The 26,425-nt window shown below is 42.6% G+C and overlaps 1 long non-coding RNA gene across 2 annotated transcripts in view; it reads right to left on the bottom strand.

Moving 5' to 3' along the window:
- The window catches only part of LOC123594275, a 138,083-nt gene extending 112,942 nt beyond the window's left edge, over window positions 1-25,141 (bottom strand). The window contains exons 1-2 of one of the 2 annotated variants that reach the window (XR_006710735.1): window positions 25,075-25,141; window positions 24,467-24,549 (exon numbers count right to left, since the gene is read on the bottom strand). This is a non-coding gene — a long non-coding RNA (uncharacterized LOC123594275). The remainder of the gene's footprint in view (window positions 1-24,466; window positions 24,550-25,074) is intronic. The other variant, XR_006710734.1, reaches the window with a different exon arrangement.
- Between the last annotated feature and the right edge of the window lie 1,284 nt (window positions 25,142-26,425).

Below are 26,425 nucleotides of genomic sequence, written 5' to 3'. Positions count from 1 at the left end.
ACAAAAAGCTTTGGCTGTACTGTGCTTACAACTGAGCTCCCTATGGTTTTAAGGGGTAGGATTTGTTCCTCTTGTGAGAAATCTGTCTACATGCCACCCTGGTCTGAGTTGTAAAAATTACAGAAAATAGTTCAAAATCTTCTACCATAGTTAATAACACACTTCCCTGAGAGGCAATGTCCCCTCTCCAGATCGGATCAGCTGTCGGAAGGGCCGTGGTGCCCGAGTCTCCTCTGAGATTTCAGGGATTTATTCCAAGTCATTTCATGGAGAATAACATTAGAGCATGATTCATAGAAAACCTTAGAACCAGCTAACCTGTCAAAAATCCGCTCAGGTTCCAATCAAATTAGCTCTGCTTCCCCGGTGTCACCCCACCTCTTATGTGTGTCCCTCCAGCCTCAGCTGAAGCCTTCATTCTGGTGCTCATCCAGGATTCCTCTTCTCTGAGCATCTGGTTCCCTAATCCCATCTCCACCCGCATAAGGATGGGTAAGGACCTGGTGGCAGCAGCAGGACAGACATCCCACCAAACCCTTGTGCTGCTTGCCTACCTGTGACCTGATTCACACACCACTGACATTTGGATAAGATCCTCTTTTTTAATTTTAAGTTTTTATTTCAATTTCAGTTAGTTAATATATATGGTAAAACTGGTTTCAGGTGTACAATCTAGTGACTCATCGCTTACATATGACACCCAGTGCTCATCACAAGTGCCCTCTTTAATCCCCATTGCCTATTTAGTCCATCCCCTGCCCATGTCTCTCCATCAACCCTCGGTTTGTCCTCTATCGTTAAGAGTCTCTTAGGGTTTGCATTAGGATAAGTTCTTACTCTCATGTCCAGGACCAGAGTTCAAAAACCAAAAACGTCAGCTTGAATTGCATTGTGAATTTTGCTCGGAAGCAAAATGGCAGTAAGTGGCCACTTGTTGGTTCATTTGTTCATTCAACAAATGTTTTCAAGTGCCCATTGAATGCTTTTAGCCCTGGTGACCCAATCTTGAAGTGATTATACCTCTGCACATCTGAAGTTTCCATTCTAGTGGACATACAGAAAAATAATCTGTATCTCATTTACTCCACTCAGACTCGAATTCCCACTAGTAAGCTTTCCCATGGCTCCTCAGCACTCTCTTCTCCTCCAGTCATTTTGCTTTGGGGACATTTTCCTTCATGGGATAGATCCACAGAAGCAGCTGAACCATATAGGAGGTGAGGGCGAGGTGGAGTGGGGGTTAAGAGGGCAGAGGAGCCAGGGCGATGAAGTGAACAGAAGGGAATCCATATGTACATAGTACGAATGAGAGACAGAGAGAGAGAGAGAGAGAGAGAGAGAGAGAGAATAGGACACTCTCTCAATTTTTCCCTCTTTCTCTCCTTCCTTCACTCCCACTTAAAGACATCCCTAGGAACACACAATGAAGGAGTTCTGCCTCCTATATACTATTGACACAGCAGCCAGTGCCTGGTTAATGATTAACATGTCACATCAAACTTCTGGTAAGGACACAATTCCCTCTTCTTTTTCCACAAATTATCTTTGAAACATGGAGAGTGGAATGCATTTAGACTCATCGGACAAACCTATTCTCAGCAAAGCATTTTATCATTTGTCCAAGTAAGACTGTGTGGCTTAATCCCTAAAATCAATTTCAAACTTCCTTTTGCTATAGCACCTGATCGATGCCCAGAGAGACTTGAGACAAAGGGCAAGGTGAACAACTTGAGGGGCAGTTCTTAATGGACAAGATGGAAAAAAGCACAGGGCTAGTTCTTGCTCCAGAACTAAAAAGATACGTGGCCTTGGAAAGCCACTTAACCTTCCTGTGCCTCAGTTTCCCCACCTGTAAAATCGACACGTGAATATGTCTCCTCCGGGAACCAAAACAGTCTACCCCACATTCAGGCTGGACACTGAGAACCCAAACCACACCTTACTGTCTGTGCTAACATGACTTTGCTAGTGCACTGTCTTCATCACTATTACTTTACCTTTCCAGGACTGTTCCGCCCAAGCAAATGGTTTGATTGTTTACTCTAGGATCTTGCCAACAGAATATCAGCTCTTCAGTGGAAATTATCAATGGACAATTTGCACCCTGATATTCTCTGAACCCCTCATCTCAAAGTCCTCATCCTGCTGTCTTCCCCAATCCTGAATATATATGGGTGATTCTCACCCAATCCTAACCAAGTCCCCTGCATCGAAAGACTTGCCTTAAACCAAATTTCCATTCTCAATGAACTCTGACCTACCCCTCATCCCACTGAGACAGTGCCAAAGCAAGCAGCTCAGCTTTGTCTTATCATGCGTGGGTGATATTTGAGGAGCCGGCTTTCGACACCTCCCAGAATCATTGTGATAACATATGTGAACGTCATTTGAATGCTGTGAATTGCCACGAAAATATGATTTAGCAGAATGACCATAAGCAGAGGGCAATAAATAATACCCTGCTAGGGGTGCCTGGGTGGCTCAGTCGGTTAAGCGTCCGACTTCGGCTCAGGTCATGATCTCGTGGTTCGTGGGTTCGAGCCCCACATCGGGATCTGTGCTGACAGCTCAGAGCCTGGAGCCTGCTTCAGATTCTGTGGCTCCCCTCCCCCGCCCCTCTCCCACTCACACTCTGTCTGTCTCTCAAAAATAATAAGTAAACATTAAAAAAAATTTAATACTACCCTGCTAAATTGGAAGATGCCAGTATACCAGAAGATGATGTAAACACCCACCACCCCAAAAAAGTTGTAAGATGCTGGGGACTCCTACTCCTACCACTGGAAGTAAGGAGAAACTTTTTTTTTAAGTTTATTTATTTGTTTTGAGAGAGAAAGTGTGAGTGGGGGAGGGACAGAGAGAGGAGGAGAGAGACAATCCCAAGCAGGCTCCATGCTGTCAGCACCAAGCCTGATGTGGGGCTGGATCCCACAAACTGTTGAGACTGTGACCTGAGCCAAGATCAAGAGTGGGATGCTCAACTGACTGAGCCGCCCACGCACCCCAGGATAAACCTTTTCACCTGTGCCTCCCATTGGGCTCTTCAAGTTCACCTCCACAGGTGAGAAAGCTGCTACTGTACAGTTGTCAAAGCAAAGTTGATCTTCCATTGCAGGATATAACTGGACAAAGGGTGTACGGGTGTGTGGGTGGGTGGCTGCCACAGGGTGCCTCCACCTGAGTTGCCAAATGTAGGACAGGCTCTTCAACCCGAGGATTTAAAGAACACTACCTTAATTCAATCAAGTGCACCAGCTTCACACATTCAAAACATGTTCCGTTTGGTTTATGTGGTTTATATATTCTTTAGCTTCTTCTGGCCAGCTAAATGTTATTAACCTATCACTACACAATCCCTTCTCTGTGCCTTTTGTAGTGAGTCCATCCACCCATGTCTGTTTCATGTATGTGTATGAAATTTAGTCATATCACAGCAGTTTACTTATCCGGAATATATAAACATAGCATCCTCGACTCTGAAAAGGTGGCCCAAATCAGGAAGTGCCAAAGAGACTTTGGATTAGCCAAAGGAGGCTAATTATTAGCCAGGAAACCACAATGCTTCACATTACCAAGGTAAGCATTTAGTCTAGTGCCTGACACGAGGAGCACCTTCAACAAACGCTGTGTTACCAGAGCTTGGATCACATCTGTCTTGACACATATGTGTTCCCACAATACACCCAGCAGTGTCTGGCACAAAAGTGGCATGTGGTAACGTGTATTGATTGAGGCGCAGACAATTCATAAAAGACAAATGTATGAAAAATACTAAATGTCACTAGGTAACCAACAAAATTCATATCACTATTTGACTATTACATTAGCACAGTTACAAAAGGCAGTATATAGTGATCTCAAGGGTGGAGCCAGATGACCAGTGTTAGGCAACGTCAGTATGGGCACAGATAGATACAACTGGTCTACGAAGGCATTCAGATCAAGCCTTCAAATTGTTTCTGCCCTTTATCCCACGGCTAGGAATTTATCCTAAGGAAATAATTTTGGACATAGGCAAATGTGGCAACACTATAAAGAGCAAAAATATTGAGAACAGTCAACATTTCCAAAAATGAGCAATGATTCTGTACTAGCTGACATATATTTCACATTTATTATCTACAGAGACTATGTCAGGGCTTTGCAGATATTATCTTATTTAATCCTTTCAGAAACCAGATGAAGTAGCTCATATTATCCCCATTTTATACATGATGAAACTGAGGTCATTTGCCCATTCACAGAACTGGACACTGAGGGAATGAGTAGCAGAATTGGGATCTGTTGGACTCCACAGCACTTACACAGCATCTCTATACTATGGAATATTACGCATTCAAATTAAATTTTAGTGAGAGGGTAAAAATTTAATGTTGAGTGAAGACGGGATAGAAAACTGTACATATTTAATCTTAATGTGTAATGTGCACGTGCGTGCACGCGCGCGCGTGTGCACACACACACACACACACACACTGGAAAAGAGTTGTCATGAAATGCACAAAATATTAGCAGTGGTTATTTCTGAGGGGACGCACTATGAGGAACTATTATTTTCTAGTTCATAACTGAGGTATATTTCCTACTTTTCTACTATGATTAATAAGTTCCTTTTTAAAAAGAGAAAAACAGAAATGTCACTAAGAAAAAACATGGGACAGGCATCCATGTCCCACAGATCAACATAGGTTTATACAACAGTAAAGGCCCTTTGCTTACTCTGGAGTCTGGTCATAGGAACACAACTTGCTTTGCGGGGGTCCCAAAGTAACGTAGGTTTCTTTGTTTTCATTTCTCTATCTTTATCTATGAGCGCAGCATCAGATGGATGGGTCAAGGTGGGATTTTCTATATGACCCTGCCTTGCTGCACGGAGTGCAAGAGGCGACCAGATATGCCTCATCTCCATTCCTTTCAACTGGCAAGTGTCATACACCTGCAGGTGCTTGTGAAAATGCTCAACCCTCTGCAATCATCACGTGTCAGAGATCCACGTGGTGGCCTTACCCACAGGGCCAAATTAAGCAGACCATAATCCTCAGTCTGAATCACTGCAGACACACCACATGGGAGACTTCTGAAAATACAGGACCTTTGGCACCTGCGCCCTGAATACAGCCCGAGCTAAAGAAGTGTGGACACATGGGCAGAAGTCAAGTTCACACAAATGCGTACAGATCATTTTTATGGTTGTTGTTTCCTTGCTTGCTTGAGAGACTTGACCAGAACATGACAGCAAAGGATAATTGTTAGGTAAAGGTTTGCGGTCCTGTTGTTATCGAGTTGTAGAAGCTTCTCTAGTTGAATCATAAAAATAAGGTATTCATTAAGCTGTGGCAGAGAAAACATTCTCAACTAGTAGGAGACTGAGCAACATAAACTATGAGGATTAAATTGATTTTTTTTTTTTTTGGCTATTACTTTTTCTGTGACTCAATCGCAGAGTCACGTTGAGCTCTGTGCCCTAACTACTCGTTCTTATTTACACATGGTTTCTATACAGATGGTAGAGCCATCAATTAAAGGTCTGCGACTGTGGCCTTATCAATTCACTACCCTTCCAGCTGCCAGTTGGCTATAAATTATCTCCCTCCTCATCCTGTTCCTAGTCCATGAATTGGAGTAACTTTTAACCTCTACTGCTGTTCCCGCTCAGCTTTATTGAACTTATTTGATGCAAACGTAATTAACTACTTTACCCTACATATTCATGAGATATTCAAATTAGGAATAAACCTGCTTTATGAAATTGTACGATGAGAAAGAAGATGTAGAACAACAGAATTGACTTGCATTACTAGAACAACATCCACACAGGACAAAAATAAAGACTCCCAGGTTCTCATCCAAATGAGAAAACAGTATGTTCTCTAGATAACAAACTACACCGGGTAGACTCTTCATGGTGGACCAAAATATTTTTGAGGTCATATGATCCAGTGTCCTACTTATAGGACAAGAAATATAAACCAGTCAGGTGGGACCATTGCTAACTCTCCTCTTAAAATTCCCATGGAGCGATAATAACACACTCCAAGCTCAGAAACCCATTCTTGGGTTCTCCGGCCCCAGCTGACAAAAAGGCTTGAGACCTGCTGAAATTATTCTCTGCCTTATCAAAGTCTATTCTTTCTTGTCTCCCCCTGCTGAGGAGAGCAGAACTTTTCGGGGGTCCTATTCACCACTCCCTAATCGCTTCATACTGAGGCAGTCACCAACTTCTGAAAGCACAGACAGACTGATGGGAGTAAGGAAGGCCACATAAAAAGCCTCCTCCCTACAGTGTAGACAACTACCTCGTGCTCGGATTAATTAATTCTGAATCTTGAAGAAGCACTCATCTCGAAAAGCAACTTCTAGAAAGCCTGGGTGAGAAGTTCCTGGTATGACTGTCAACACACTGTTTGGGAAGAGGGCAGGAAAAGGAGGGTCCAAGTCACAGTCTTGGGAGTTTCTTCTTCTAGTGGCTAAAGATAAGAGCCTCTGCCTATCTCATTCCTCCATCATCCCTTTTCTTTGTAGGTCTGCGCATGCATGATCTTGGGAGATATACGCCCTGATGATATGGCCCTAGTTGGACCTCAGCATGAATTTCCCCATACAAATAGTGGTATTTTTTAAAAAAGTAAATAAATAAGAGTTGCCTAAGGCTGAAAAAGGAGTATTAGTAATATGGTTCTGAGCACATGGGTCCATTAGACAACTTTGGGCTGGTTTATAAGCATCACCACCTCTAAGAGTCTGGCTTTTGTAAGGCACATGACAAGGTGGGGTCTACTTACCATTAAAGGAAGTACAGAATATCAAGAAAGCAGCGTCTAGTTTCATGAGACACTACAGGGCTAGAAAACAATTTTGTTGTTAAAGCTTTCAGTTCCAAATACAAGCTACACCTGAGTAAATGTAGCAACAACCTAGCAAAGAAACAAAAATAAATACACTATGGACTGGGATAGTGGCTATGTTATGTATTGCTGTCTATCACATTACCCCCAAAACTTTAAATTAACGTTTATTATCTAACAGTTTCCGTGGGTTAGAAATCTGGAAGCAGCTCGACTAAGTTATTCAGGGTCATGCATGGTCTTTTATGGAATTGCAACTGGGATGTCGGCAGCCAGGTTGCATTCGTCCGTAGACTCAAAAAGGGTGGAGGATCGATCCACTGCCAAGGTGACTCACTCACACGGCTCACTTACACAGAGGCATCTGGTTGATGGTAGGAAACCTCGGTTCTTCACCACATGGACTTCTCTATAGGGCTGCTTGAGTGTCTTCACAACACGGCAGCTCACTACCCCTTCCCTCCCCGCCCCCCCACCCCGAGCAAGCGATCCAAGAGAATCAAGATGAAAGCTATGATGTCATTTATGGCCTAGCCTCAGAAATCACACTCCATCATTCCCACACTATCTTATTAGTTACTCAGGTCAGCCCTATTCACTTGGGAAAAGACTACACAAGGATGTGAACACCAGGAGATGAGAATCATTGGGGTATCTTGGTGGCTGACTACCACACTGGCCATTAAAGGTATTATGGTAATCTTGTGGGCACACCATTTTCATAATGCCCCCCCAAAGATTGTGGGGTTCACTGATGTGGCAAATTGCCTCTTTCTCTTCTCTGCCCAAAGTGAGCAGGTCACTGGTTTCGTTTCTGGGAACAAAGGGGAGAGGAAGATGAAAACCAGTCACGGGCTCCTCTGACTCCAAGTTTCATTCACACAGTTTAGAGTTTCTTTCTCCATAGCTGGAAATTTTCTCCAAGGCTAGCATTCCAGTTATCTATTATCTCCACATGGTATCATTTGCATTATTCTTCAAGGCCTTTCCATGTATATTTAGCTTTTCACAGCATGGTGGTTCAAGGTAGTCACACTTCTTACATGGTGGCTAGCTTCCAAGAGACACAAAATGGAGGCTACCTCTTCACATAGTATGGGCCTGAAAACTGGCACAACCTCACTGATGCTATATTCTATTGGTCAAAGCAGTCGCGGAGCCTGCCGAGATTCAAGGGGAGGGGACACGGACCCCATCTCTCTATGGGAGGATGTCAAAAACTTGTGGCCATCTTTGGCCCACCACCCCTGGGGAGCTTGAATGGCTTATCTGCCTGCCTGAGGCAATGGGACTATTGGGACATTAACAAATTGCACAGATACCCGGGAACCCAGAGGTTTCTGTCCCCACCAGCATGTCTTCCATAGTGTGTGTGGCAGACAGGGCCTTGAAGTAAAGCCCACAGTTTCATTCATTCATTTAACAACTATTTAATAAGCACCTTCCATATGCTAGCCACTGTTCCAGGTGCTTAGAACACATCTGTGAATGAAATAAAAATTTCTGCCTTCATGGAGTTTATATTCAGAAAGTCAGTGAAGAAACAGGTTCAAATAATTTTCATTATCACGTGGGGCTGCTGCCCACCAGGCATGATACTCAGCACGTAACTGTACATGATTTCATCTAATCCTCACTGGAATGTGAAACGGAAGTATCCATGCAGCTGGCAAACCGCCAAGTTGAGATTTAAATCCAGGGTCTCACTGACTCCAAAGTCTTTGTTCTTTTTTTTTTTTTTTTTTTTGAGAGAGAGAGAGAGAGAGAGAGAGAGAGAAAGCATGGAGCTCAGCATGGAGCCTGACGCAGGGGCTTGATCCCATGACCCTGGGATCATGACCTGAGCCGAAATCAAGAGTCGGACATTCAACCAACTGAGCCACCCAGGCGCCCCTAAAGTCCATGTTCTTATTCACCAAGCTACACCATCTCCCTCACCCTATAGGCAATTTTCTAAAACTGCAAAGGAGCCCAGGATAAAAGTGTCCATGTTAGTGTCAGGTCGAGATAGAAATCTGGATGGTAAAAACCACCAACAAATTTTTTTTTATATTAAAAAATTTTCCTTTGCCCTACCCCAACCACTCCATGAGGCTTGACGTTTCCTTTTTTTTCGCAGATAAGGAAATGGAGATTCAGGAAGTTTCAGTGAATTATCCAACATCTGGCCTGAACTTTCCACAGATCTGTCCAGATGCAGAGACTTGGGTATAAACACAGCCATAGGAACACTTAGAGGTCAGCCCACGATCAGGCAGCAAAGCCCATCTGGCAAAACACAATTGTTCTTCTGCTATTAATACATAAAGTAAGTATCATAGCTCACAAAACTCTCCCACCTGCCCCCACTGGCCAACACTGCAAGAGTAATGATGACAGTGGGGGCATGTTGATAACATATTCCCACCTCCCATCGACCTGCATTTCTCTCTTCTTCAAAATAGCCCTTTACAACCTTAACCCAGGCTTGGGCCCTCCCTAGGCCAGAATCACTACAATCTGTTTTGTGGAAGAGGAAAAGGCTCTCACATAAAATATTTTGCACCTTGATGTTCCTGTAGTAAAGAACTCCACCATTACACCCGATGGTGCCCTCCTTCGAGACACGGAGCTCCTGGAGAGCAGGGACCAAGATCCCATTCATCTTCATGTCCCTGGTAACTAATTCAATGTGTGGCATATATTAAGTGCTCAAAAAATTTGTTATCGAATTTAACTAAATCGTATTTAGCTCCAACATGTCCTGAACAGATTTTAAGGTCATCTATGAGATCAGAGATCTAGAGGTAGCTGACAATGACAGTAAAATGTCTTGGGCAACAAACTAAACCAAGAAAACAAACAATAAAAAACAGTAGATTTCTGAATGCTCTATAAAGTCAGTGCTGATACTAAAAGGGCTTATTTTTTTTTTAAGTTTATTTATTTTGAGAGAGAGCGAGAGCAGGGGAGGGGCAGGGAGACAGAGAGAGACAGAGACAGAGACAGAGGCAGAGACAGAGACAGAGACAGAGATAATCCCAAGCAAGCTCTGCACCGGCAGCACAGAGCCTGACGATGGGCTCGAACTCAAGAACCGTGAGATCATGACCTGAACCAAAACCAAGAATTGGACGCTTAACCGCCTGAGCCACCCAGGTGGCCCAAAAGGGCTTATTTTTTAATAGACACTTTATTTTAGAAAAGTTTTAGGTTTATAGAAAAAACTGCAGAGATGGAAGAAAGTTCCCATATACCTCACACACAGATTCCCTTATTATTAACATTTTACATTAGTGTGACACATTTGTCACAACTGATGAACCAAGATCAATATGTTATTATCATTAACTGAAGTCCCAACTTCATTCAGGCTTCCTTTTTACTTACTGTCCTTTCTCAGTTGCGGGTTCCCATCCAGGATCCTACATTACGTCAGTTGTTCTGCCTCCTTAGGTTCCTTTTGGCTGTGATAGTTTATCAGAATTGTCTTGTTTTTGACAGTTTTGAGGAGTCCTGGTCAGGTATTTTATAGATTGCCCCTCTACTGGAATTTGCCCAATGTTTTTCTCATTATTAGACTAGGGTTATATGTTTGTGGAAGGAAGACCACAGAGGTAAAGTGCAATTCTCACACACCCTATCCAGGGTACATGCTGTCAGTATGACTTATCATTGTTGATGTTGACCTTGATCGCCTGGCTGAGGTAGAGCTTGTCAGGTTTCTCCATCATCAAGTTACTCTTTGTTTTCCCCCAATGGGCTTGTTTTTAGTTACCTTATTGAGGTGTAATTTATACACAATAAAATGAGGATAAGGACCGATGAACCATACCAGTGGTTCTCAAACAGGAGTGACTTTGGCACCCAGAAAACGTTTGGCAATGTCTGGAGACATTTTCGGTTGTCACCTCTGAGATAAGGGGAGGTGTTACTGGCATCTAGTGGATGAAGGCCAAGGACATGGCTAAATATTTTATAGTGCATAACACATCTCCTTAGGAGAGAATTATCCAGCCCAAAATAGGGCTGGATAAGTAGCAACAAGACTGAGAAAGCCTGATATACATTCATGTAACCACTGCTCCCAATCAAGACCTAGCAGTACCCCCAAAGTCTCTTGGGCTTCTTTGTAGTCAATATCCCACGACCTGTCCCTGGAAACAATTTTCCTGATGTTTTTCTACCATAAAGTAGTTTTGCTTATTCTGGAACTTCATAAGGATAGAATAATACTTTATTTCTCCTTTGTGCCTGGCTTCTTTCACTCAGCAGAACGTTGAGATTCATCCATGTTGTTTTATGTCTCAGTAGTTTGTTCCTTTTTAGCAAATAGTATTCCATTGAATGGCTATACCATATTAACGGGCACTTGGGTTGGTTCCAGCTTGGAGGTTTCAGGAGTGAAAGGAAAACTGTGTAGAAGTCGTTGTGTGGACCTATGTTTTTAGTTCTCTTGGATGAATACCTAAGAAAGGAATTGCTAGGTCATATGGTAAGTACGCATTTAACTCAAAGGGCTTATATTTTTAAAGTAAGAAAGATAGGGGCGCCTGGGTGGCGCAGTCGGTTAAGCGTCCGACTTCAGCCAGGTCACGATCTCGCGGTCCGTGAGTTCGAGCCCCGCGTCAGGCTCTGGGCTGATGGCTCAGAGCCTGGAGCCTATTTCCGATTCTGTGTCTCCCTCTCTCTCTGCCCCTCCCCCGTTCATGCTCTGTCTCTCTCTGTCCCAAAAATAAATAAACGTTGAAAAAAAAAATTAAAAAAAAAAATAAATAAAAATTAAAAAAAAATAAAGTAAGAAAGACAAAATAAATAGTTCTTCAACTTATTTTGGACTATATGGATTCTCTCACTACTTCTGCTTTCTTATCTCAGCTCAGAAATAAGCTTTAAATTAAATAAGTAAGTGATGTCAGAGACATCCTCCTCAATTTTTTCCATCCCCAGGCAGAATTCCTTGGAATAGGTGATCAGCCTTCATCAATTCCCTTCTCACTTGCATTTGGCCAAGCAAAAGTTGATGTCTCTTAAGATCAGAACCAGAAACAGCCATGTCTCTGGTTCTTCGGGTAATGTGTGTTTGATTTTTTTTTTTTTTTTTTGAGAAGATGTTTATAGAAAATGGCCTGCGGTATTGGCAGTTGTGAGAACAGATCTAACTTCTGCTTGGAATTGCTATAAATTTTTAAAACAAACCAAACCCTAACATCACAATATGGCTATGTAAGGTACCTCCAAGCCAAATCCATTAGGTTGGGAATGAAATATTTATTATGATCTGAATGAGACAACAACAAAAAAGGACTTTAGATTTTCCTTAAAGTTGTACAACCAAAACTTGGAACGTTTATTTTCCTACAGTGAGTTTGGGCATTTAATCTTTGATTTAAACAGGGACTCAACATGACCATCACAGAAGAAAAAGTTTACAGAATTCATAAGTGAAAACGAAATCTTTTCAATGTTCAAAGTAAAGACTTACTTTGCTAATAAGCCTTCTTGACCCATGTTTGAGGCACAGAGAGCTATTTCTTAGACTTAAAAATTATTTCTAATACGCATTATGAAATGATCCTTTCCCCAGCTTTCCCATAGAGGCTGGTAAGTGATATTGCTGAAATTTTAGAAATTCATATCCAAAGATAAAACCTTAAAAGGGTATTGGTAAAATTATTAATTTTCTCGAAAATTAAATAATTTAAAGAAGAACATAAAGAACTCAGCCTGATGAAAGGAACAACGATCTAGAAGTTGAGAGACCTAAACTCAAATCTTGCCTGTGTCACAGACTAGTTAATGGGAAATATACTAGATAGATTTCAAAGATTCTTTTCAGCTCTAATCTTTCAGGAATCCCATTATCTGGTTTTCAATATACACATAAATAATAGACCGCAGATATTTGTATAAACAACTGTTTCATCGGAATGTTTTCACTCACCTCAAAGTAATCGGGTGGGGGGAGCATTAGACTAGAAGCATTTGTTAAAGTCTTTTGTAGAGTTACTACTTGCCTTACAAGAATTATAATACTAAAACGACTTCATTAATTTCTTTTTAGTTACAATATGATGGAAATTTAGCATTGCCTTTTACATCTTTATTGTCAGGTAGATTTATGTCCCCCTGTTGTAAGATTAAACATTCACATGACACTTTAATGTTTACTGAGTGGTTAAGGATCATATGCAAGTTAATTCTCATGCAAGACTTTTTAAAGGCAGCATGGGTTATTTAAACGGAAAGAAACTGCTTTGGGAAAAACAGTATGTACAAATGGAGTTAACCTGGAAGGGAAGAGATGCCACCTTATTCTGTGAGTATCATGAGAAGCATGAAGTCCAAGCAGGTTTCTAGCAGGATATCTCACCACTGTTTTAAGGAGCAAATAAGGTTATCTCCTGGGTGCTTCCCTTTCATATACTCAGGATTACCATCCATGCATCATATCATTCTTTTTACCTGGGTTTTCGGTATTTTACACATCTCTTCCCACTCTATCCCTCCATGAGGTACAGCCCTTATTCAGGCGATCGTTTTAAGGTTACAAAATTATCTGCTTTTCTACTGTGGAAAAACCCCATGGAGGGCACATTTCTGATGTCAGCCTGATAGTATGAACTTTAGAAGCTCTCTTGGTGAGAAGATTCTGTAAGACCCCTAATTCACCTTAGGGACAAAAGCAAAGAAACAAGAAGATCTACAAGCTGCATTTGCCAAGAAAATGGAACCTTGACTTCTTTGACTTAGGTGATTCAAAAATCAGATTTGAATATCACAGTGGCTATTCCTCTGCATTTTAATTTACATGATTTAAGAACAAAAGACACTGTCTTTTCAAGTTGAGTAGAATTAAAATATAATAGCTGCAAACACATATGAATGAACCGTATTTTGCAAACCATAATGTTCAGAATGAGCACAGGGCATTGTACGGGCGGGTAAAGACCAAAATTAATAGATTGCCCTGCCACTGATATAAAGGTAACTAACATCACTTGAGCTAAGAAGTAAAACTTACCCACAGGGCTGCTTTCTGATAACAGTGATGCCCCTGATGCTGTGAACTGTCAAAACATGGTGTCCATGATTGCACAGAGTCATAGGCTTGCCTTGAAAAGGGAATTTCCAACATAAATAAGAACATACCTTCTCAGATAGGATTATTGTCTCCATTGAATGAACAAATGGTTTCTTTTGGCAAAAACATGTAAATCAACAAATGTAGATAATTATTTTATCTTGGAATAATCATCAAATGTCTGTAACCCACTTCAGACAATAGGGTGTTTCCAGGAGAGAAGAGTCATTAGTAAGAAATTGACCTTTGTGGAGAAAGGGCTAGAATTCCTACCAGGCGTTATATTACAGAGTTAGATTTACAGATTTACAAAGACATCTTTGGAGAAGGAATTAGCTTGCTGAGGCGGGAATGCATCTGGTCTTACAAAGCACTGATCCCAAAATGTTTATTTCTACCTTTCTGAGACGCATTTTCCAGAGGGAAAATGTTGAGATTAACTCCTCCTGACCTCTCTTCTCATAGACCTTGGCTCTGACCTTGCATGTGGACTGCCACCCTCTCAACAGCATGCTTGTCTTGCCCAGCTGTGCCGTGCTCCTTTCGGTCTCCTTACCCTCAACAGAGGTGCCTTCCACACCGGTTATGATCTCATCTTCTTTGGTTCCATTTCTCTACTGGTAAGTATCCAAGCCCCCACCCCCTACCTTTCTCTTTTGCTACATATACAACACGCATTTAAATGTTTTGCCAAATGTCCATATCACTGCTGGGTGAAAGGTTTGGAATAATCCCGATTTCCCAGTGTTCTGCAACTAAAGGATGCCTATCCTTTCCCCAACCTTTCCCCCAAATTGGCATGGTACATCTTGATAGGAGTTGGAAATGTCACAACAAATCATTTGTGTTCACTATGGTTTGATTATTGTGTCCTGGGTTTCTAAATGAAGCAAACTCCTGCTTAGCCAAGACTCTTACAAACGAATAGGAAACTACTCAACCATACCGCACTTCCCCCAAAGGAACTTTGTTTGTAGGAAGTTAGAACAGAATTTCTTGGTAACTCAGGAGTTGGCGTAAGTAGGGGCTCCCCCCACCTCTGACACATGTGCCACCACTGTGGTGCCACGGCTGTGTCACTCAGGGCACATGGGACTATTCATGCGTTAGCAGCCTCCTCGCTGAGTAATACACATCACCCCTTGGCTCTTTGTTCTGCCTTGGGTTTGAGGGTAGGGTTTTATGTACACTAAAAAAAAAATTAAGCAAACCAATCATTTTAAAAAGAGATCATAAAAAATAAACTTTCCCCTATCGCTCATGCAGAGACAACCAGTAGTCAGAGAATACTGCATATCCCTAAAGGCCTTTTCTCTATGGGAGATATTATAATACATATATTTTGCCTACCTTGATTCTTAAAAGGCGTTTGTGAACATGTCAAATTCTGGGAAGTGATCTCCTGCTGTTAAAATTCTTTTTTTAACTCTTGCAACCCTTCGATCCTGCTGGTTTATTAAACCAGATAAATTGATATATACGTTCCTTTCACAAAGAAGTTTACACGTCAGAGAGTATATCACTGTTATTTATTGTCATTTTAAGTCCTTTCCATCTCTGTAGCAAAGCTTCACTCACACTTGGGGCTCTTGGTACGGGTCGCGTTAGATAATAGCATGCGGCTAAAACGCATTACCAGTGCCCTATGCTGAAATAAAAATGAAAATGGGAAATATGAGAAACTCTGAATGTGGCTGCATTTCACACCGAGGCCCAGCAGAACGCCTACAACGGGGTCACAATAGCGTCCTGGAACACCTCGCCTTCATATTTCCTTTATGCAAGACTGAGAAATGAGTCTCTTACTTAAGATCTTGTCATTTCGGGATGTTCTGTTAACACTGATATCTGGGGGAAAAGCATTCCAGAAGAGAAGACTGCAAGAGCAAGGGTCCCAAGGCTGGAGCATGTCTTGCAAGGTGAAGGAGAATCGAAGTGGCTGGCGTGACTGGGACAGAGCGCACAAGGAGAAGGGTGTGACGGGAGATCAGAGTAGTGCTACAGAGCATTCCATGCAGAGTGTTAAAGGCCTTTGGAAGGACACTGGCTTTTACACTGAGAGTCATTAGGAGTCCTTGCAAAGTTGGAGCAGAAGAGTGGCATGTTTCAGTAACATCCATCTGGCTACCGTGGAGAGGAAGGGTAGGTGCAGAGACCCGTCAAGAAGCGACAAACAAATCCAGATGGGATATCACAGTGGCTTGAACCAGCACGGTATCAGTGGAGGTGGTGAGAAGTGGTCAGGCAGTCGGTATTTTCTGAAGACAGAACCAACAAGCCTTCCAGACAGTTTGGATGTGACGTGTGAGAGAAAGAGAAGAGTCAAGAGTCCCCCCAAAGTCTGGGCCTGAGCAACTGCTGGAGTTGCCATCAGCTCAGGTGGGGAATGCAGTAGCCGTAGCCGGCTTGGTAGGTAGGTCTAAAACTCACATCAGTCTTCTGCCTACAATCTGCTCCTTTGCCTCTGGTGCTTATCTTACAAATTCCACACGGAACCACTTAAACACTGCAGAAGAAAATCCCAAAGGTCACCGCTGACCCCTCCTTCTCCATAACCTCCACAACATCCAACTACACCCTCTGATTTTTACTTCCTAGATACCTCCTCTATCTACCCACTTCTCGCCTCCTTGGCCAACGCTTTATTGGAGGCCACCGTCATTGGTCATCTGAATTATCATAAGAGCCTCTGAACCAGCCATGAGTCCACCCCGGATCGAACCATTCACTGGACTGCAGCGCAGGCTTCATCTGAAAGCACAAAACCCTCCCAGGGACTGCCATTTTTTATTGTCCTCAGATAAAGTCCAAATGCTAACGTGGGGTTTTTTTTTAACTCCTTGTTTTGGAATCATTTCTTTTAAAAAAACATATTTATTTATTTTGAGAGAGGGAGGGGTAGAAAGAGAGGGAGAGAGACAATCCGAAGCAGGCCCCACACTGTCAGTGCAGAGCCCAGCACAGGGCTTGATCTGACAAACACACAAGATCATGACCTGAGCCGAGTCAAGAGTCAGACACTTAACCAACTGAGCCACTCAGGCACCCCTGAAATAATTTCTAACTTACAGAAAGGTTGCAAGAATAGTTCAAAAGCTTTCCATATACCCCTTCTCCAGATATCTCATTTTATATCTCTGTTTTTTCTGAATCATTTGAGAGTAAATTGAAAACACACCCCTCTCCCACTAAATACTTCAGGGTATATTTTTCTAGGAATGAGAATAACAACATATAACTGCAATACAATAATCAGAATCCTAAAATGAACATTTCTACAATATACAGACTTCATTTAAATTTTCCCAGTTGAACAGATTATGCCCTTTATAGCAAAAGGGATATAGTCGTAGATATAGATGTTGTCAACATTACTGGGCCAGGAGCTAGTCCAGGATCGTATGTGGCATTCACTTATCCTGTCTCTTTAATCTCTTTTATTGTGGAGCATTTCCTTAGTCTTTGCCTTTTATGACCTTGACACTTTGAAGAGTATACACCAGCTATTGTGTAGAATGTCCCTGAATCTGGATGTGTCTGGGGCTTGCTCATGGTTGGACAGAACTTGTGTATGTTGGGCAAGATGATCACGGAAGTGAGGTTTCCTTCTCAGTGTATCACATCAGGAGGCAGATCCTCAGCATGCTTTAAAAATCTCTTCACAGGGGCACCTGGGTGGCTCAGTTGGTTAAGCATCTGATTTCGCCTCAGGTCATGATCTCAGAGTCATGGGATCAAGACCCGAGTCAGGCTCCACACTGAGCACAGAGCCTGCTTGGGATTCTCTCTGCCCCTCCCCCCCTCATTCTCTCTCTCTCTCTCTCTCTCTCTCTCTCTCTCTCTCTCTCTCAAAAATAAACATTAAAAAAATAAACAATATCTTCATAGCATTGCTTCTGCTTATGTGTCACCCTCCCCCCATCCTTGCTCCAAGGCTCTCAGACAGCCCCAGAGAATCCATCCCCACCCCATTTTCCCTTGACAAATCCACACTCTTCCATCAGATCCCATCATAGAGGTCACTTTGTCTAAGGGACTGGTCCTCAACCCCAGATCTGGGTAAGAGCCTCTCTTCCGAGCTCGCATAGCACCCTGCACCCACCTATCATAGCACATTAAGCTGCACTGTAACTGCCTGTTTATTTGTCTGTTTATTTGATGGCAGGGACTGTGGAATGTTCCCTATCATCACTTAGCACACAGACCAGTGTCTGGTACACAGTAGGTCCCCAATAAATATTTACTGAATGAAGCATCACTTCCATGCAAACTTCCTCCTGAGTGTTCCCAGAGCCCTGCCTAACACCATTTTCTCTCTCTTGGAGTTGCTGGATTGTTTACTACATTTGGTCTTTCCTGTTAGACTGGAAATTCCTGGAGCCACATCCGAGCTCTTGCATTTGATTCCAGTACACCTTAACACAGAAGGAAGGAAAGAAAGAGGGGAGGGAGAGAGGGAGAGATTGGGCCTTTTGTTTTAAACTTTGATCCTTCCGAGTTTGGGTTGAGCAGGTGCAGACTGTTTTGGAGTCTCTCTCCCAGCTAGTCCTCCCCCCACACCCCACTTCCTGTTTATTCTGCCTTCCAACATCACACTGGGGAGGGGTGGGGGTGGGAACCATTCCAGTTCCTTTATCCGCCTTCTCACTCCCTGTAGGCCCCAATTCAGGAATGATTGCTTTGAGGTTGAGTTTATGCTCTTTCAACGTCTTTATGAGAGTTATTAACAAGAACCTAAAGCTTCTAGTGTGAATTCTCATCAGTGCATATACTAATAAGCAATGAAGTCAATGAAGGAAGAAAAAAGAAACAAAAGAAAAAGAGGACAAGAAAATTCACAGATTAAATAGTCAGAATAGTCTAGAATTTGGTTGCATTGTCTTATAAAGCCTTAAGGAACAAATCAGGTAAAAGAAAAGATTCTCCTTCCTCAAAGGTTTCCTTTTTATACTTTCCCTGGCCATCACATTTAATTAACAAACTAACACTTACTTCAAGATTTTTACAAGATATGATTTAATCACTGTAATATCTTGAAGACTTGGTTTTCCTTATAACAAATTCTTCAAGCCCTTATTTCAGTATTAGTGAGGATTAGATTTGGCCATGAGCAACAGAAATGACAGTGGCTTAAACGAGATAGTGTATTTCTGGCTTTTGAGATCAAAGTTCAGAGGTAGGCCATCCATGACCATCAGAAACTCAGATCCTATCTCTCCTGTCCTGCTGTTCTAAACACAGTGCTGCCACCTTATATATCCAACGTGGCTGCTGGAGCTCCTGCCAGCCCATGTTGGTCTATTTCACAGCAAGATGAAAGGAATGGAGGTCCTCTCCCATCCTTTAATGATACCTCCTGGAAGTCAGAGGTGAAACTTAGGCTTTTAGCTTATCGGTTAGAACTCTGTCACGTGGTTACCCCTAGATGCGAGGGAAGCAGAAAATTATAGCTTCATTTGGGGTGACCATGTTCCCAGGTAAAATTGGGGGAATAAGGAGAGAACAGATACTGGGAAACAATAAGCAGTCTTGAAGACAATCTACTCTTCTGTAAAATGAGAATAATAGTAATACCTACTTCATAGGGCCCTTGTGAGGAGAAACATGAGATAATGCATGAGGTTTGCACTAGTGATAGTAGTAATGACTTCCTTCTTCCTTTGAAGAAAGAAGTGTGCACTAAGTGTGCACCGAGTGGTAATTCGTTGCTATTACTATTAATCCAGGGAGATATTAACCCCAGTTTGCAAAAGGAGAAGGACTCCAAGACTCCAAGAAGCTAATTAAGCCCCGTCCCCCCACCCCCAGGAAAGACAGAATGAACTGGTGGAACTGGGGCTAAATCCAGATTCTTGGGACTCTGAATCCTGGTTTTCTTTCACTCCTGGTACCACCTCTCTTTCTGCCTCACCTAACCATACCATGTCTCTTACTATGACCCTCATGTTCACCAAGACACCATTTAATATGCTTCTCTCCTTCGGGAATCTTTTATACTCTACCCCGGCACTAACTTGTCATCCTTCAGTCAGAACTGGGAGTACTAGGAGCCAGTGTGAAGACATGGCTAATCAAAAGGGGCCGCACAACAGGATCTCTCATTCATTGCTGGTGAGGAGGTAAATGGTAGAACCACTGTGGAAAACTCTTTGGCAGTTTCTTATGAAGTTAACCATATACTGGGGGCGCCTAGATGGCTCCGTCAGTTAAGCGTTCGACTCTTGATCTCAGCTCAGGTCACGATCTCACGGTTCATGAGTTCGAGCCCCGCATCGGGCTCTACACTGACGACGCAGAACCTGCTGGGAATTCTCAGTCTCCTTCTCTCTCTCTGCCTCTACCTCACTCTCTGTCTCTTTCTCTCAAAATAAATAAGGAAACTTGAAAAAAAATTGGGGGGCCTGGGTGGCTCAGTTAGTTAAGCGTCCAACTTCAGCTCAGGTCATGATCTCACAGTTCATGAGTTCTAGCCCCACGTCGGACTCTGCTGACAGCCCGGAGCCTGGAGCCTACTTCGGAATCTGTGTCTCCCTCTCTCTCTGCCCCTACGCCACTCACACTCTGTCTCTCTCTCTCTCTCTCAAAAATGAATAAACATTAAAAAAATAAAGTTAAACATATACCTATCTTATGAACTAGCAATCCCATTCCTATGCATTTATCAAAAAAAGGGCTTCAACTAGAATGTTCTTTAAAACTTTATTAATAAAAGCTAAATTAAATAAGTTAAAAAATGGAACCAACCTAAATATCCATTCACAGGAAAACAGATGAACATAGTGTGGACATTGATAAGATAGAACACTACTCAGCCATAAAAAGGAGTGAACCACTTACTGACTTATGCAGGAGTGTGGGTGAATCTCAGAAATATTACATTGAATGAGAGAAGCCAGACCCCAAAGATCACCAATCATATAATATTGTGTGATTCAATTTATATGAAGTTCAAAAACAGGCCACATTACATATCAGGATAGAAATCAGCATAGTGATTGCTTGGGTCTTAGGGGAGATGGGGTCAGAAAGGAGCATGGGGAACATTGTAGGGTGATGGGAACTCTGTGTACCTTTAGTGAGGTGCCAGTTACATCGGTGTGTGCACTTGTCAAAACTCAAACTACGTGCTTACGATCGGTAGATTTCATCGCATGCAATTCTCTCAATAAAAAACAAAACTAACAAAGACATGTGGAGCTGCAGAAATGAATCCTACACAGACATGTCACAAAATAGCTTTAGAAGGGAAAGAAGTGAGAAACAAATAAAAATGGGGAGAGAGGGAGCGCAAGATCTTAACCAAAAAATCCATAATAAAGACCGCCACTATATTTGAAGTAAGCCCTTCTAGTTCTACGGTGGCCACGCCCACAACTAGTGTCCATTTATTCAGGGCTACTGTCACCAAGGTTAGAGCTGAAAAGAAAAATAAAGTCTCTTTCACAAAAGAAGGCAAAAAGAACCTTTCAATTCTGTTCTCAACAAGTTGTTGTGCTCGAAATTCTATATTCCAGCCAGCCCAAGGCAGCGAATGGATTAAGTGTCAAGAATCTAACCTGTCTGTTTTCTGGCCACATGCTCGAGGCCGGGTGATTCCGTTTCCTATTGCTCCTGGAACAAATTCTCACAAACTTAGGGGCTTGAGACAATGCAAAATTATCATGTTACAGTTCTGGAAGTCAGAAGTCTACAGGGCTCGCTGGGCTAAAACTGGGGTGTTTGAAGGGTTGTGTGCTTTCTGGAAGCTCTAGGGATGATCTGTTTCCTTGCCTTTTCCAGCTTCTAAAGGTTGCCTAACACTTTTTGGCTCGTGAGCCCTTTGTCCATCTTTAAAGTTGACAAGGGCAAATCGTGACTTCCTCGTGCTGTGTCACTCTGACCCTTGGACACTTTGGCCTCCTACTTCCATTTTTTTTTTAATTTTTTATTCATTTTTGAGAGAGAGAGTGCAAGAGGTGGGGGGGTGGGGGGCAAAGAGAGGGAGACATGGGATCCGAAGCAGGGTCCGGGCTCCGAGCTGTCAGCACAGAGCTGGGTGTGGGGCTCGAACTCACAAACCATGAGATCATGACCTGGGCCGAAGTCAGACGCTTAACCGACTGAGCCACCCAGGTGCCCCCTCCTGCTTCCCTTTTTAAAGACTTTTGTGATTACATTGGGCCCATCTGGATAATCCAGGATAATTTCTCCATCGCTCCATCAGGCGATTAGGAGCCTTCAGTCCAGCTGCAACCTTCATTACCCCTTGCCATGTGAGGAGATCCATTCACAGGTTTGGATGACTAGGACACAAACATCTTTGGGGGACCATCACTCTGCCCACCAAGCTGAACTTTCACTGTAGAATGTCACTTTGAATCCTTCTCCACATCAGCCATCAGGTGAATGTTTCCAAAGGTTCGAGGTGTGTTAGAGGCTGTTATGCAGGCAAATGTGATAAAATCAACCCCGTCCTACAGAATTACATTCTATTTTCAAGTGTTTGCACCTAGTTCTACAATGTCCTAAAATTTGGAGTTCCAGAGATCCATTGCTGTGTAACACACCACTTAGTGGCTTCGGAGAATGAAAATATTTTGCAACACGGGGCGCCTGAGTGGCTCAGTCGGTTAAGTGTCCAACTTCGGCTCAGGTCATGATCTCACAGTTCACGGGTTTGAGCCCTGAGTCGGGCTCTGTGCTGACAGCTCAGAGCCTGGTGCCTGCTTCAGATTCTGTGTCTCCCTCTCTCCCTGCTCCTCCCCTGCTCATGCTCTGTTTCTCTCTCTCTCTCCAAAATAAATAAAAACATATTAAAAAAAGAAAATATTTTGCAATGCAAGTCTGAAATTTGGCATTTGGACAGGGCTTGATAGGGACAGCTTGTCTCTGCTCCACTTGCCATCAGCTGGAGTGGCTGGAAGGCTGGGGGCTAGAATCAATCGAAGTGATTGGTCATATGGTCGGCAGTGAAATACCGGCTGCTGGCTGTGACCTCAGTGAGGCCGTCAGCTGGAACACCTACAGGTGACCTCTCCATGTGGCCTGGGCTTCCTCACAGCACTGCAGCTAGGCTCCAAGGGCGAGCGTCTCAAAAGACAGCCATGGATCTCACACAAGAGGAGTATGTATCGCCCTTTATGGCCTGGCCTTGGAAGTGACGGCCACGTCTATTTGATCAAGGCAGCGGCAGAGCTCCCCCTAAATTCAGGGTGAGGAAAGGGAGATTCTACCTCTTGCTGGAAGGTGGCAAGGCTGTGGAAGAGGATTCAGGGCCAGAAATAACTTTGCAACCTTTTTTAGAAAACACAGTGTGCCACAGCTTCTCTGCCACTTTTTCATTTCTTCTCTTCATTTTAAGTCTCCTCTTTCTTTTATTCTATTTGTCTCCCTTATACAATTGTCCCCCTTGACCCCCCCCCCTTTTTTTTGGTCACCCACTCCTTCTAGATGGAAATCAGGCCAACCCTGAGTTTGCAAACAATAGTTTCCTAAGGTGATAGGAAAGGGCTACAGAACATCCACAGAGGGGCATCTCATTGCTCAAACTGGGGATCATCTGACCATTTTGCGCCGGCAAAAATGACAATTTCACATGCTTCAACCTAATATTTGCTGCCTTTCTAGTCAGCGAAAAAGGTACCAATCTGCTATCAAAAGAAAACGAGGGGCACCTGGGTGGTTCAGTCGGTTAAGTGTCTGACTTTTGATTTCGGCTCAGGTCATGATCTCATGGTTCGTGAGTTCGAGTCCCACATTGGGCTCTGCGTGGACCCTGGAGATCATGCTTACAATTCTGATTCTCTTTCTCTCTCTCTCTCTCTCTCTCTGCCCCTTCCCTGCTCGCATTCTCTCTCTCTCTCTCTCTCTCTCTCTCTCTGTCTCTCAAAATGAATAAATAAAATTTAAATCTTTAAAAACAATAAATAAATAAAAACAAATAAAAATAAAAAATAAAAATAAATTTAAAAAGGAGAAGGATTGTTTCCCCACTCCTCAGGCTTCCAATGGGTGGGAGTGTCCCAAAACACACACTGCCTTTCTCCATCACTGCCCTTATCATGTTGACCCAGGGACGGTGCGGTGACATCTGGTAAATTTGGAAAGATGCAATTCGGCAGGCTTGTCTTGGCACCTCCCTGCTTCTACTTGACACTAAACTGGCTCCAGGGAGTAGGCCTTTTCCTCTGCTTTCAAACCCACTGGTTGGAAAGGGCGGCTGGTGTTGAGATCCCTCCCAGCCCCCAACACTTGGGTGAAACATCTAAATTTCTGACACTCTCCCTCCAAACATTTAAGCTATGAAGGAACTGTCAGCAAGTACTTATCACAACAGAAACTAAATTATACCCTCAAAGCATCGATGAGTTACAAGCTGCAATGTCAATTAGATGTCACGAAATACTACAGCTTGTTTTGAATGACCACAGTATGCTAACTACACTGTGCATTCTACACATAGCTTGGCTGCTATCGTATACGCACGAGTTCTTTCACAACGCATATGTTTCATTAAAAAAAAAAAAAGCAGGGCTTAAAATGATTATCCCATTGTGAACAACTGGAACATTTTAAATACCTTGGTCACAACCAACAATGTGGCACTTTCGTTTTCATCTTTGCTTGACTACCAAACAGGAAATCTCCTCAATTAGATGTCTGCTAAGAAGGAAAAAAAAAAAAATGCCATTATCCAAGGACACAGCAAGTTCTGTCAGGTATTTCAACATGGTGGAAGAGTAGTGAGGTTTTAATTGGCCCTATTGAGCTCACCCACAAGCTACAACATTCTTTACCTCAGCAGTGTGGTATTCAAAAGGTAAAAAAAAAAAAAAAAAGAAAAAAAAAACTACAAAGTTAGTTTCTACCTTTGAAAACATCAAATGAATCATGTTCGGTTTCATCCTGTTAACCGAACGTTCGTTGATAAAAGTGCACATATCAACACTAGTAAGGCGAGTATTGAAGAGTAAAACAGAGGATAGAAAACACCCCACCCCCAACATTGTTTATTTAGCTAAAATAAAGAACTGGGCTCCATGTTTTGCGAGTATTTTTGCAGTCTTATCTACTGTGCTGGAAAGCACTTTCTCCAGACAATTCAAGGTCAGACAGAAAGTTGCCTTCTATCACCCTGGTCTTAACTAAATGATTAAAAAAAAAACTTTCTCCAATCAAAATTCTTACCAGTTTGGGCTTACTGAAGTAGGGCACACCGGCAGATGTATTTTAGAACTGCTAGGCAAAGCATTCTGAAACAATAGACAAAGAAGTAATCAAATAAAAGAAAAAGAATGGGAAGGTACAAAAAACAAAACAAAACAAAACAAAACAAAACAAAACAAAACATTCTCCTTAATACAGAGAATGCCAAAACAGGAAGGGCTGATGAGACAGTTGTGGTTTCAGTGGGCCTTGTTTAGACAGATGCGCAACTATTAGTTTTCTGCTTTAACTTGACCAAGACTTTTGACACTAAGGAGAAAACAGCTAACGCAGTAATTAACAACAACAACAACAACAACAACAACAACAGATGAAAGAAAATTTGAGGAGGCGAAATCTTCATGGTTTGTATGGAAGGCGTATCAGTTTGGGTATTTGCTATAATCAGCGCCATTCAAGCCCTGAATAGCAAGCAGCTGGAAAAGCTCTGTGTACAGATGTGGTTTTCCTTTTCCTTAACCAACATTTCATTAATTAAATAACATTCTTTCAATGGAGCAGGGAGACTCCTGAGGAATGTGGGAAACATGGAGAAAAACCCTAGGATCCTCAGTTGCCAATACTGGAGGAGATTTTAAGGCTTGAGCTGCTTTCACGTCTTATTTCCTTTCTGTAGGCTTTCAAACCCTTCGTCCATCCTGAAACCCAGGGGGGACCTCCAATCTCCACCCCATCCCCTTATCTTTCCCCCCTCCAGCTCCATCCTTGGACCACCCAGTTTGCATCCAAGCCCCATCCACCATCTAAGCATGTCCACCATCAGGAGAATAAACTCAGGGCAAGTGTCTAGGAAGTCCCTGGATTGGGCTCAGGGCCATTTGGACCCAGGTACCCAAGTGTGGTCTAGATATAGGGGCACACAAGCTCTGGGCATTCCTTGGCTCTAAGGGGAGTCACAAGGCCTTACAGAGATCAGCATGGGGGGACCCAGGGAAGGAGCCCCGGTTGCATGAGACAAAGGATGGTATTGGCTTCTAGATACAGAAATGGTTACTGGTAATACACTATCATTATCTCCACCACTCACCAGAAAGTTCTACACAGTTCCAAATGAACTAAGTAGAGACATAATAAGGTGTTTACAGTAACTCAAGAACAACCTCTAAATTTCCCTGAGTTACTAAAAACAACAACAAAAAAATCAGACCCAATCTTAAAAGCAAAAGCAAATAACTTTAAGTTTAAATTATTTTGCTAATTAAAGCAATTTAGCCTTGATCAGAAACTACATAAAGTTTGAAATTTTAAAAAGATTAATCATTAATTTTAAGAGACCAATCCAATAGTCCACATGTTTCAAGTCTTCATGAGC

Source organism: Leopardus geoffroyi, chromosome X, assembly GCF_018350155.1.
Source record: "Leopardus geoffroyi isolate Oge1 chromosome X, O.geoffroyi_Oge1_pat1.0, whole genome shotgun sequence".
Lineage (NCBI taxonomy): Eukaryota > Metazoa > Chordata > Mammalia > Carnivora > Felidae > Leopardus > Leopardus geoffroyi.
This window is presented reverse-complemented; position numbering and strand designations above follow the sequence as displayed.